Source organism: Diabrotica virgifera, chromosome 1 (assembly GCF_917563875.1).
Source record: "Diabrotica virgifera virgifera chromosome 1, PGI_DIABVI_V3a".
Classification (NCBI taxonomy): domain Eukaryota; kingdom Metazoa; phylum Arthropoda; class Insecta; order Coleoptera; family Chrysomelidae; genus Diabrotica; species Diabrotica virgifera.
Window position 1 is genome coordinate 117,575,201 of NC_065443.1, and position 14,613 is coordinate 117,589,813.

At 33.8% G+C, this 14,613-nt stretch overlaps 1 protein-coding gene across 2 annotated transcripts in view; it reads right to left on the minus strand.

The window, feature by feature from the left end:
- LOC114349528 (glutamate receptor ionotropic, kainate 2-like) overlaps positions 1 to 14,613 on the minus strand; it is a 207,818-nt gene that overhangs the window by 40,841 nt on the left and 152,364 nt on the right. The gene's annotated exons all lie outside the window — the stretch shown is intronic.

Sequence of the window (14,613 nt, forward strand, 5' to 3'; positions counted from 1 at the left end):
TTTTTGAAAACTCTAATATGAATTTTACAAATTAGACAAATAGGCAATTAAAATGGCTTATTTATTTTTTCCCCACACGATTACTTAATTTTTTATAAAAAAATTAAATTTGACTATGAATTAAAAGTTTGGTAAAGTGAACCATAGATTTAAAAAAATTAACTTTTATTACAAAAAATAATTTTTTTAAACAAATATTTAATTTATGTTACCACCCAATCAACTGATTTATTTAAACTAGAAAAAAAATCAGGTCAGGCTTTAAAAAATTAGTTCGTTTGGGTCTTAGAAAAAATTTCACCCTGTATATGCTTTTTGAAAACTCTAATATCAATTTTACAAATTAGACAAATAGACAATTAAAATGGCATATTTATGTTTTTCCCCACACGATTATTTAATTTTTTATTAAAAAATCAAATTTGTCAAAATCGCAATTTTACCATAAAAATAAAAAAAATTAAACAACGTTTTTCTTAAAATTAAAAGTTTCACCATTTTTTTTATAACACGTCTAGATCTAAAACTCCCCATACACTTCTCTTTGGACTCTATAGTTTAACATAGACGTGATCAAATAGATAAATTTTAAATTTTTTCACTTAATTTTTGCGATTTAACTTTGCAATTCACGAATCTGCACCTTTTATTTTTTAAAATTCATAACTTTTACGAGAAGAAGACTGAAAGTCTACAACAATTTTCATAGTCTTCACAACGGTAAGAGATATGTGCTGTAGAAATTTCAGAAAAAAATATTAACCCGGCACCTGCCACGTGGCTTTGCAAGGCATCAACTGCCACGTGGGGTGCTCACAGCACCCCTTAAAAGTTTTCTGTGATCTACTTGTTTATAAACAAAATAATGTGTTGAGTTACACAAGACTATAAAAAAAAACAGGTTTTATTAACTTATTAGCTACTAATATATTATAAAAGTTAAAAAATAAAATTAAAAAGGTGTTATAAGCAAATTAGCAAGTACCAACTAGGGATGGCGGTTTTTGACAAAACACCGGTTTTCGGTTATACCGTTTTTTTTTTGCTTGCGGTTTAACCTAGCGGTTATAACCGGCCAAAAAAACCGGTTTTTGGAAAAACCGGTTTTCGGTTTTTTTAATCCAATAGGTTACAAAGTTGCATTTACAATACACTTTAGTTTGCGATACTCTATTAGACTCGATATCAACATGATCAAAATTAGTACATACTATCGAAAGTCGAAAGAACATGTCTGTATTACTTTTAACACGTTTTTATATTTGTAGAATAGGTACATTTTAACTTATTTAATACTTCCTGTATGAGTGTATCGTTTTGAAAACGTAGCGAAATTCTTTGAGATTCATTTTAACTCATTTAATACTTCCTGTATGAGTGTATCGTTTTGAAAACGTAGCGAAATTCTTGGAGATTCATATTCGTAATCAGTAATTCGATATTCATAGTCAGAGCATTATTTTTGGTAATCAGAAAAAGTCATTCACCCACTTTCAATATCAAGAGTTAAGTGTGAAAAATATGTTTTGATAAAATTTGAATTATGGTTTTGTTTGGAATAATTACTTGAGAATAATAATTATGATTGGGATCCAAAATAATACTTACCCTAATCCTAATCACCGTAAAAACCTAATAACCGGTTTTTACTTTAAAAAGAAAAAACTGGTTATAACCGGGACAAAAAAACAACCGGTAAAACCGGTTATTGCGAAGTAAAAAAACCGATTTTAGGTTTAAACCGGTAGGTTTTTCCCATCCCTATTACCAACCCATAATAAATGAAGTGATGTAAAATATCTAAGAAAATTAAAATTTATTGAGTATAGAGAATATATTAATAATTTAGATCAGTTATTACAATAAAAAAATGTAAATCTGACCTGTTTATCAAAAACATAAAAAAAATTTACTGCCAGATGATGACACCCCAATTCGAATTTAGAGCTACAATTTCAGAATGACACTAAAAAACCACTTCAAACACAAACAGATCTATGCTATATAATATTATTGAAAGCTACTATGACGCACAGGACGGTTAACAAATTTGAAATACCAAATATTTGATGAAAATATGTTATGGGGTGCTGGTAGCACCCCACGTGGCAGGTGCCGGGTTAAAATGGAACAGAGTTGTAGCGAGTTACCGTGATTTCATTTTCTTTTTCATTTTTAGGATAAAATTTCGATTTTGACAAATTTGATTTTTTAATAAAAAATTAAGTAATCGTGTGGGGAAAATATATTGGCCATTTTAATTGTCTATTTGTCTAATTTGTAAAATTCAGATTATAGTTTTCAAAAAGCGTATACAGGGTGAAATTTTTTCTAAGACGAAAACGAACTAATTTTTTAAAGCCGGGCCTGATTTTTTTCTAGTTTGAATAAATCAGTTGATTGGATGGTAACATAAATTAAATATTTGTTCAAAAAAAATTAATTTTTGTAACAAAAGTTAATTATTTTGAATCTATGGTTCACTTTACCAAACTTTTAATAATTATTCATAGTCAAATTGATTTTTTTATAAAAAATTAAGTAATCATGTGGGGAAAAAATAAATATGGCATTTTAATTGCCTATTTGTCTAATTTAAAAAAATTATATTAGAGTTTTCAACAAGCGTATACAGGGTGAAATTTTTTCTAAGACACAAACAAACTAAATTTTTAAAGCCGGACCTGATTTTTTTCTAGTTTAAATAAATCAGTTGATTGGGTGGTAACATAAATTAAATATTTGTTTAAAAAAATTAATTATTGTAATAAAAGTTAATTTTTTTAAATCTATGGTTCACTTTACCAAACTTTTAATTCCTAGTCAAATTTGATTTTTTTTATAAAAAATTAAGTAATCGTGTGGGGAAAAAATAAATATGCCATTTAATTGCCTATTTGTCTAATTTGTAAAATTCATATTAGAGTTTTTAAAAAGCGTATACAGTGTGAAATTTTTTCTAAGACCAAAACGAACTAATTTTTTAAAGCCGGACCTGATTTTTTTCTAGTTTGACTAAATCAGTTGATTGGGTGGTAATAGTGTAACGATTGACCAAAATAAGAGACACATCGATCTGACCGTTCAAGAATTATGACGAATACAAATTTCTGTCAAAATGCAAAACTCGCCCTGTATATTATTAAACAATGGGAGCAGACACTTTTTAATGGTCATTTGTTATTCCCCATAGGAGCCTCTATACGAGGTAGGAGTATGTACAGTTCCTCATGACTCACCCTGTATAAAGAATAATTTAGTCGGACATTAAACGTTGAAGGCACCACGGATATTAGAGTGTACAGTAAGGGAAAATACCCTTACTGTATAATATAATATGTATCCAAAAATGTATATAATTTAGGCATAAGTAGGTTGTTAAAGAAGGTGTAGTTTCTATAATAACAAACAAAGTGAAGGTTGATTGATGGAGTTTGTTTGGGTAACCTCGCGAGTAAGTAACGATACTCACGTACCGTTTACTTCAAAGTCCAAAATAAAGAAAGATATAAAAAGCCCGAAGAGGAATTAAATAGATTATTATTACATATACATAGTTAGAATTGTGCGAGATGGATGTCTGAACGATTACCCATTGAAACAACATCTCCTTAACCTTACGTTTATGGATGTTGTAAACTTTAAATTAAAGTATACTATAGAGTCAGTGTTTTCCTACGTCCGAGAGTTGGCTCCCTTTTCATCCCTTAAGGACCCAACACGACATGGCGACCCTTGCCCTTTGAACCTGAACAGCTGAGACGACAGGACAGCTGAGGAGGAAGATAATATGAAGAAATAGATATGGGGAATAACGAGAACAAGGAGAAAGAAGAACAAATATTCATAAACCAGGCGGGAAACAGCGGAGGCACCACAGCTAATAATGAAAACGGTAACAATATATCGATTCCAGAGATATTGGGAGTAGTAGCGTTTGCCCTAGTCTTCATATTCGCCGCATGGTTGCTGTATAGACGATGGAGAAGACAGCTGGAACGACAAATCCAACGAGAGGTGACTAGGTCAACGGAGCTGCTGAGAGTGGACGCCAGATTTACAGGAACAGCCACGGCCCAATGAGAGCGATAAAGACAAAGTGAGTTACATTGGTTTACCTTTTATATGTGTATATTTGATTATTATACAGCTTGATATATAGATTTGACTGATATATAGAACTGACCCAATTGAAGCTGGTAATGGGATAAGACAGGGAGATTCCCTAAGTCCTCTGTTGTTCAACCTGATCATGGACGAAATAATAAAAAAAAAGTAAGAACAAAAAAAAGGATACCAAATGGGAGAAAAACAACTTAAAATAATCTGCTATGCAGACGACGCAATACTAATCTCTCAAAGTGAAGGTGATTTACAACGTATGCTGCATGAATTTAATATAACCGCTAGAAAATTTAACATGTTAATTTCCCCAAAAAAGACTAAATGCATGGTTATAACAGCAGATCTAATAAGGTGTAAATTAGAGCTGGAGGGTCAAATAATAGAACAAGTCATGGAGTTTAAATATCTAGGCATCACACTATGCAGTTACGGAAAGCTCGAAACAGAAGTGGAAAATCAGGTGAATATGGAGAAATAAAAACATCGGAAAAGAAGTGAAGGGCAGAATTTACAAAACAGTCATCAGACCAATAACGACATACGCGGCAGAAACACGGCCTAGAGAGAAAAAGAATGCTAGAAACAGCAGAGATGAAAACATTGCGAAAAATCGATGGTAAGATGCTGTGGGATAGAGCTAGAAGTGCAGATATACGAAGGAGATGCAAGGTGGACAACATTAATAACTGGGTGAAAAGCAGAAGAGTAGAATGGAATGACCACATAAGCCGAATGACAACAAATAGAGTAGTAAGGACGGCGAGAGACGGTTCCCCAATAGGAAGACGATCAGTGGGATGACCATGAAAACGATGGAATGACAACTTACTGGAGGCACATTGAAAAACAGACAGAGTAATGTCTATATAAAAAGAAAAAGGAGAAGAAGATATATAGATTTAATTTTTTTGTTTTGTTATTTTTAAACGAAAGTTGTTTGATTAAAATGAGATTCTCGTAAAACTTATACAAGCTAATGTTGCATTGATTTTAAATACATGCATTAAATTCATAAATATATTAAGCAGGTCATGTGACAGAAAAATTCCAATGAAGTTGAAGGGAAAATTCTATAAAACAGCCATAAGACCGGCTATGATGCACGGAACTGAATGTTGGGCAGTGAAAAAGAAAGAGGAACAACGAATGCATGTGGCGGAAATGAGAATGCTTAGATGGATGAGTGGAGTGACAAAGAAGGATAAAATGAGAAATGAGTATATTAGGGGAAGTCTAGGTGTGGCACCAATTGATGCCAAAATGAGAGAGCATAGGTTAAGATGGTTTGGTCATGTTCAACGTCGAGATGTTAATCACCCAATACGAAGAATAGCTGAAGTGCAGATTCCTGGAAGGAGTAGGAGAGGAAGACCAAAGAAGACCTGGGGGGAGACGATAAGGCAGGACATGTTGGTAAAGGGGATTAACATTGATATGACCCAAGATAGAATTGTGTGGAGAAATGGAATTAGGGAAGCCGACCCCGCATAGGGATAAGGCAAAAAGAATGATGATGATTAAGCAGGTCATGTAATTTTTTGATTAGTAAGCTAAAATATTATTTATTAATACTTCCTATTTTAATAGTTTGAACTTGAACGGAGTATGAATCATATTACATAACTTTCTACAGTTTTGCATAGGTATGATATCTATTAACAGTTTTTTTATTTACTTTACTTGTATATACGGAAGTATTTATGTAGTTTAACGATTGGTACAACGACACGGTACACGACACAACAGCTTGCAGACTACCAACAAATGGTTGGAAAAATTAAGAGACTACACAGACAAATTTAATGCAAAGCTTACAATATACTATCTAGAAAAACACACCGAAAAAAGAAAAGATAATCGCCAGGGGGATAATTATAAGGACAAAGGAAAAAATTTAAGCAATAAAAGTAGTATTAGACAAAAGAAAGGAGAAGCATAGAGGCGATACAGTGGCAGAAAAATTTGATCTGAAAACCCAGGGAACCTGATCCCACATATTGGAAGCATAGGAGAGTCGATCAAGGCATTCTCGAATGCAATCGAATCCCGCAATTGTGGGACCATATAACAAACGAAAAACTACGATTGAGAACAGGAGTCATATATGTCGCATGTCAGGTGACTAAACTTAAATGGAACTGGGCCGATCATGTGGCCAGTATGACAGATGGGAGATGGACAAAGAGGTTGATCAAGTGGAGACCGATATAAAAAAAAAATGGTCACAAATTGGATTCAAAGCGCCCAGAACAAAAGACGGTGGATGGAAATAGGGGAGGCCTATATCCAGCAGTGGATGCAAAGGACTGATTGATGATGATTATTACCTGGTCTCTATAACCTTACTTAACCATATAAAAATATGTGTTGGAATTTAATTGGAACGTACACAAATATTTCGGTGTGGGGGATGGGGTGAAAACATTTCACTTTTATCAATAAAAAATCTCTAATGGTTTTCAATGTATTGGAAAAAATCGATTTTCATTTTGTAACTTTAAACGGCTGTAACTTTTTTTATGTGCACATTTGTATTAAGGTACATGGGTTCAAATGAACTATTTTTGGTCGCAGAATATGCGATTTATGACTTGTCTTTTTGTTCCACCTTCTATACCAGGGGAACTTTTTTAATAAGTGCCATAAAATATTTTTGGTCTATTACCGAGGGCCGCAATATTTGTTACCTTAACATGTTCGAATTTTTAACTTTTTACTAATTTTGTTTAAGGGGGGGGGGCATGGTTTGAAATCAACATTTCAAGCACCTTTTCTTGAATTTTGTTTGAAATTATGGTAGATTTATTTTATTTTTAAATTAAATAAACATATATTCAGTACAATTCAAAGATTATTCAAAAAAAAAAAATCATGACCAAATATTGAAAAATAAGCCAACGGTGGCAAACTTCTACAGGCACCTCAAAAAAAAATGGAATTTGCAGTAGAATTCGTCAATGCATCATATGAAACAAAAAATTCAAAAATATTTTATTAGATTATGAGTTTCTCGAGGTAACGCTGTTAAGTTTTTCAGTTTTAACGATTTTTGAGTTTTTGATATCACTCAAAATACAAGTCAAAACAACGAAATTTTTATAAAAAAGGGAGAAAATCAACATATTTATAATTGTTAACCAAAACATATATCGACAGAGTTACCTCACGAAATTCTAAAGAAAAGCTATGAAAAATTTCAGGTAGATCTGTCGTTTTTGTAGGTAGGTAGTTTTGGAGTTACAATGTCCACCGCCTTTGAAAAAAGCAGTTTTGAGAAAAACGTGTTTGGTCTGAGAACTTTTATTTCAATTTATTTTTTGTCTGTCAAATCGTAAAGTGATGCATACCGAAATACGTTTTTGAATCGCAGAGTAATTTACAAACGAGACGGGAACAGCTGTTGAACGTTTCTCACTACTCTCAAGCTACTGCAAAGCGAGTCGAAAATAGGGATATTAAATATGCTTTACTTTCGGTAATTTTACTCCGGTCAAGCTGAAAATTTTAGAGAGTATTCTTGAAGTTTATTTATTTATGTACTTTCATTTAAAATAATAAAAAAATCAAAAATTTTAAGTTTTTTAAACCGCACCCCTCTCCCCTAAACAGCATTCGCACTTAATTAAGCATGGTATTTCCCTCAAATATATGTGAATCTATATATTTGTTTATTTTTATTTTATCTATGAACCCATTTCTTTTTTCCCTAATATTGTTCTGAAGCTATTTCCTTGTGACATCTTATTCAATTTACTATTTTATTTGAGAATAAGCCACAATGTAAGTTTGAAATTAAATTTATTTGATGTTTCGATTTCCACTTCGGAAATCGTTATCAAAATACAATACATTAATAAATTAAGCATTTATTTAATTAGTTTAATTTATTATGTTTTGTGTTTTGATAACGATTTCCACCTTCAAATAAATTAAATTTCAAACTTAAATTGTGGCTTATTCCCAAATAAAATAGTAAATTCTATTTTCACATTGCCATTAGTGACTTAAATATTTGAAGGGAAATTCCGTGCTTAAAAATAGACGCAAACACGCAGCATACGTAATATGCCACACGCGTCATTTAAATCAAAATAAACAAAGATATAAATTTGAAAAATCTTAGATTCCCTTCTAGTATGATAAAATTAATCCAAATAATTGCATAACCCAGACATCCAAAGTGAAAGTTTTCCTCCAACACCAAATTGTTCTATATGGTCCACATAATGTTCAGAAAAATCTCACACCATTTTGAGCGTCGGGTTTGGGGGGAGAGGGGGGAGAAATCCGTATATTTGTAGTTTTTTATGTTTTTCGTCAATATTTCCAAAACTATGCGGTTTAGCATGAACAATCTTCTATACAGAAATGTTCTATATTAAATTTGAAATAAAAAAGGTCCTATGCATAATCCTTCTAAAATGAACGGTTCCAAAGTTACAAAGGTAGTATAGTGTAATTGGTCCAAAAAAAAAACGCCTAACCCAGACATCCAAAGTAAAAGTTTTCCTCCAACACCAAATTGTTCTATATGGTCCACATATTGTTCAGTAAAAAGTTGCATCATTTTGAGCGTCCGGTTTGGGGGGAGATTGGGGAGAAATCGGTAAATTATTAGTTTTTTTACGTTTTTCGTCAATAGCTCTAAAATTATGCTTTAGCGTAAATAATGTTCTATACAAAAATGTTCTACATAAAATTCAAAACAAAAAAGGTTCTATACATAATTGTTATAAAATCAACGGTTCCAGAGTTAAGGAGGGTAAAAAGTGGAGGTTTTCGATGCTTTTTATATTATTTGGACAATTGATGATGATTTTGGGTGGTGAGGTTGACGTTTCTTCAAGGGCTTATCACTAATATACCATCGGCCACTGAAATAGCAAATTTTATTTACAAAAAATTTCTTTCATCAGTAATAATATGATAAATTGCCCAAAAAATATAAAAAGTGTCGTAAACCTCCATTTTCACCCTCCGTAACTCTGGAACCGTTGATTCTATAAAAATTATGAATTGGACCTTTTTTGTTTTAAATTTTATGTAGAAAATTTGTGCATAGAACATAATTTACGCTAAAGCATAGTTTCAGAAATATTGACGAGAAACGTAAAATAACTACTAATTTACCGACTTCTCCCCCTTCTCCCCCCCACCGGACGTTCAAATTGGTGTAACGTTTTACTGAACAATATGTGGACCATATAGAACAATTTTGTGTTTGAGGAAAACTTTTACTTTGGATGTCTGGGTTAGGCCTTTATTTGGACCAAGTATAATATACTATCTCTGTAACTTTGGAACCGTTTATTTTAGAAGGATTATGCATAGAGCCTTTTTTATTTCAAATTTAATGTAGAATATTTTTGTATAGAAGGTTGTTCATGCTAAACTGCATAGTTTTAGAAATATTGACGAAAAACGTAAAAAACCACGAATTTACTGATTTCTCCCCCTCTCCCCCCCAAACCCGACGCTCAAAATGGTGTGACTTTTTTCTGAACATTATGTGGACCATATAGAACAATTTGGTGTTGCAGGATAACTTTCACTTTGGATGTCTGGGTTTGGGTCCAGTTATACCATTGTTTTTGTTTTCTTTGAAAGAATTAAATAATATAAAAATATGCACGATGATTTAATCCTATTGAACGAATAATTAACAATATTAGTTATAATTGAAATGACGTTGGCGTTGACTACTTGCAAAACATTTTTGCACAATACCTGCTCATGGATTAAGGCTTAATCATTAAGCAGTAAAAAATAATAACTGATGCTCTGAAAATTGTTCTTGGACGTAATCTTAAGTTTTCTCAACATTACAATATTTGCTCCTCTTAAATTTGGTGCAAAGTCAGTTGTTACACTTACTAGGTGGTTACAGCGTTAATTTAAAATTTTCCAAACAGTTCCAAACTACTTAAAAAATATCGTTTCTGTTTATTGAAATTTCGTGGATTTCATTCAGGGAGCCGACAAAACTCTGCCGTAAACCCAAATAATTGCCCGCGTTATTTTGAAAATTTGAGGAAAAATCACGCGCTGTGAAAGTGTTAATTAATAGCTGCATTATCTATATTTATTTATTAATATTAGCAATAATTAAAAAAAAATCTTTAAATGAAAATAATTCACTTTTTTCTGCGGGCCGCAAAAAAATGTATATAGGGCCGCATGCGGCCCGAGGGCCGCACTTTGCCCACCCCTGTTCTATACTGTATATTTATAATGATTTAAAATTAATGCAAGTGTAGCAAGCACACCTGCCTTGCCTTATAACGAGCGAAATAAAATTCTACTTCTTGGTAATCGGAAATCATCCCAGCGTACGCCAATGAGATGCATCAAAGAGATATCGTCGTTGTCGGAACTTCAAAGGCCACATATTCTCAGAAGCGCGTGCCAAGAAGGAATGGCGTGGCGTGGTGTCCGTTGGCGGAATTGTCTTCTCTTGGACGGTAAACGGTCATAGTTTATGATTTCATGATTTCTGACCGCCTGAGCCATGTGCCAGCTTCCTTGTATAGCGCGTTGGCTTCCGTTTCAAAGACGCCGACTGTGCCTTATCATACGAGGAATGCGACTCACTTAGTTGCCACTTGACAATTATATTATTGCGCTTATCGACTCTCTGTAAAGCCGGGTACACATATGCGAAGACAAATCGCTTACGAGCTGTTCATTCGTCATTTGTCACTCGTCACGAATAGAGCCGAGCTCGAGACAGAAGCTAGGCTTGAAACTGCAGGTTGAGTTCGAAAACATGTCAAAAAGAATTAAAGTTTAGAATTATCCAATTTATTCCATACTTTACGAACACACAGTATATTGAAAATACATATTTGTAGTCTGAATTACTTATTCTCAAACAAGAGAATCAGTCGTAGCAGAAATAAATGAACTAGAAAAAGTATTAAGAGTATTAGCTCAAATATTGACAAGCTCGTTAAGGAAAGCTCGGCTCGTTTCAAATTCAGCTCGGATCGGCTCGAAAAAAAAATTGATTTGACTTGAAGCCCGGCGCGCAAGAAACAAACCGGCTTGAGGTTGAAGCTCGGCTTGCCAAACGAGCCGGGCCACAAGCCAAGCCGATCTAGACTCGAGCTTGTAACCATCTCTGGTCACGAACCACGACCAGTCGGTTTTTCGGACGAACACAAAAGATATTCGCAGCTCAATTTGGATCGCGTACGCAGCGATATTGTCCGTTCGTATCGGCGGGATCGTGTCGATATTGAGTGAATGACGTGTTTCTAAAGATAAGAAACGTAAGAAACGCAATGTAATCAATTTTTATTTTATAGTTGATAAACAAATAATTGCTATCTTTATTTACATTTAGAACGTGACTTTGAGATAAAATTACAAATTAAATGAATCATTTACATAAACTTCGCACAAGTTGGTTCGTAGTTGTTACGTCGCTTTCCATGGATCGTGATGAGTTTGCGATGAGTTCGCTGTAAATATATTTTCAACGAACTCTATGCGAGCATAAGTGGGTTCTTCGAAGGATGCTGAAGATCTCTTGGACAGAGCACGTGACCAACAACGAGGTACTGAGAAGAATGGGGACTGGCAGAGAACTCCTAAATATCGTAAAAAACAGAAAAACGAGTTATCTAGGAGATATTTACGGAGGAGAAAAATGCAACTTTTTACGACTCATAATGAAAGGGAAAATGGAAGGAAGAAGAGGTCCAGGAAGAAGAAAATACTCCTGGCTGAAGAATGTAAGAAACTCAACAGGCATGAGCATGGACACACATTCGATACTAAGAACGCTCAAGATAGAGAGAAATTTCCTCTAGTTATAACCAGCCTTCAGTAATGAGGAAGGCACCGTAAGAAAAACTGACATCTTGGATATTAGTGCACCCTAATATGTCTGTGTAGATTTTGGCATTGGATCCGACCATCACTTGTAACACCGTTGCCGTATCCTTTATATTTTCATACTATCACGTTACAATTTTTTGTGATACCTATTATACACGAGCAGGACACCCTCAAAAAAGCGCTTAGTTTTCGAGACAATGACCACGGAGGGGCGAATGGCTAATTTTATTCATACTTTATATTTTCGAGGGTGCTGAAAACGAAAATGAGGTTTATTTTGAATTTTATGTGGGGTAACATTGTCGAAGTCGCAATTTTAACCTAAAAATAAAAAAAATTAAATCACGTTTTTTGCGTTTACCTCGCTACAACTCTGTTCCATTTTAATATTTTTTTCTGAATTTTTTACAGTACTTATATAGCTTTAACATTTCTGAAGACAAAGGTACCTGCTTCAAGTTTTTATTCTTATCATGATAAAGGTTATGAATTTTTCAAGAAAAAGGTGCGGATTTGTGCATTGCAAAGTTTAATCGCAAAAGTTGTGTGACGAAGTTCAAAATTTAGCTTCTTAATCACGTTTATTTGAAAGTAGAGAGTACAAAAAAGTTTTCAGGTAAGTTTTAGATCAAAATGTTTTATAAAAAAAATAGTGCAACTTTTAATGTCGACATTAGAAATCCCCAATATAACACTTATTTTTTGAGGGACAGACAATCTAGGTCTAATTTCTCACCTTTAGAACTATCCTTGGATTATAAGCTTTCATTTGACACCTCATTTGTCATTCTACCTAGTATAATGACGGAGAAGTAAACGTTCTTATTTTATTATTCTTGTAGGTACATTTAACATTGATTGAAATTATGAAAGAAATGGCATGGCAACACTGTGACGCACAAACATAGGATGCAGCTGTGCGTTACACAGGGTGCACTAATATCCAAGATGTCCGAAAAAGAGTACGCGAGCAGTTTGAAAATAGTTCGGCTCGCAATGTGTACCCAGCTTAACCGAGGAAACACCGCGAAAGCATTATTTGGTCACCAAAAAGTGAGGACAAGAGAAATAACAGTGAATAAGAAAAATAAGTATTAATATATTCAATAAAATATTGAAATTGAAAGACCTTAATGCATGTGTCACTAACAACTGAAGTGCTGAAGACTTCAATTGTCATGTGTGTATGTACATAACATATCAGTTTTTTCAATTACTAGGACGGTCAGATAAGTACTTAGCCTTCCAAACAAAACGAATATTTTGGAAAAGTGGTGATTTATTTCTGATTTTAGCTCGAAACACTTAACCCAGCTGTGCTCCACCTTCTCTAACCCGTCTGAAAAATACGTTTTCTCGAGATCTGCAAAGTACGCTTCCGTGGTGGTGATGAACTTCGACGTAAATTTCTGCTCGGCGAGTGACTTTCAAGTTTGGAAACAAAAAGAAGTCGTATGTATAGGCCAAATTTGGAGAATACGCTTGATTAAATACCAGTTCGTAGTCCAATTCTACCAATTTGATCATGGCGACGCGCGACAACGGAGGTGTGAGCTGGAATGTTGTCATGGTGAAAGAGTTTTTTTTTTAATTTGGCTTCGAATCGGCGATATAGTATGGCATAGTAAAGCCGTGTGACCGTTTTCCCCATTTTCGGGAAGTGGATATAGATCAATAGATCACAACTTGTGAATCCTAGAAAATGGTGGTCATCAACTTTCCGGCCGATTTGTCCAATCTTCGCATCTTAGGAGCGGGTGACGTCCACCGTATCTACTGTTCCTTGGTCTCTGATGTGTATGAGTGAAACCGCAGCTTTCTCATGAGCAAAATTTCATGCAGGATATGTCCAACGAGCTCTTTTGAGATGCTTAGATACTGTCTCGGCTATCTAGGGGTCGCCAACTTCCTGAAAATTTCAAGATCTTGTCTTGATCTTGTCTTAATTTCAAGACAAGATCAAGACAAGAAGTAATTTTAGATTTCAAGACAAGACAAGAAATTTTATGTCAATACCAAGATTTCTTGTCAAGAAATCAAGAAATCTTGAAATATCTTGACTACCTAATAATAAAAACTAGATTTTATTTTAAATAACAAATTTGCCACATTTTTAAATCGGAATTGATAAGCCATGAATTAAGGCAGATAACACGTCTTATGGAGTCAACGCCTAGCTGATTTCTTGGCTTTGTTATTGTTAAAGTTGCTCTTGAAAATAGCCTTTCCGCAGGTTCATATGTTGCTGGCGTTCCGAGAAAATCCTTGGCCATTTTCGATAATGACGGGTAGATATTTTCGTGTCTTCTCCACCAATCAAGTATGTATATTCTGAGAATCTTCTGAACTAGGCTCATTTAAGTATTTTTCAATTTCATACTTCCAAGATTGTAAGTTATCTTTATCAGCTTTCTTAAATGAGTAAGTACTATCTAAATCAAATTCGTTATCTTATTTTTTCAGACTAAGTACTGACTCTGGTATTGGATGCTATAGATAGATCATTCTGGGATTTATTAAAGTAGTTAGCTTTAAATATTTATTCAAATTTTTGTACTGCCTCTGATTATAGAAGCTTTTCCCAAGATGAAGAGCAAAATGCCTCTACTTTATTGCGAGGATTCAAAATAACAACAATACAGTATA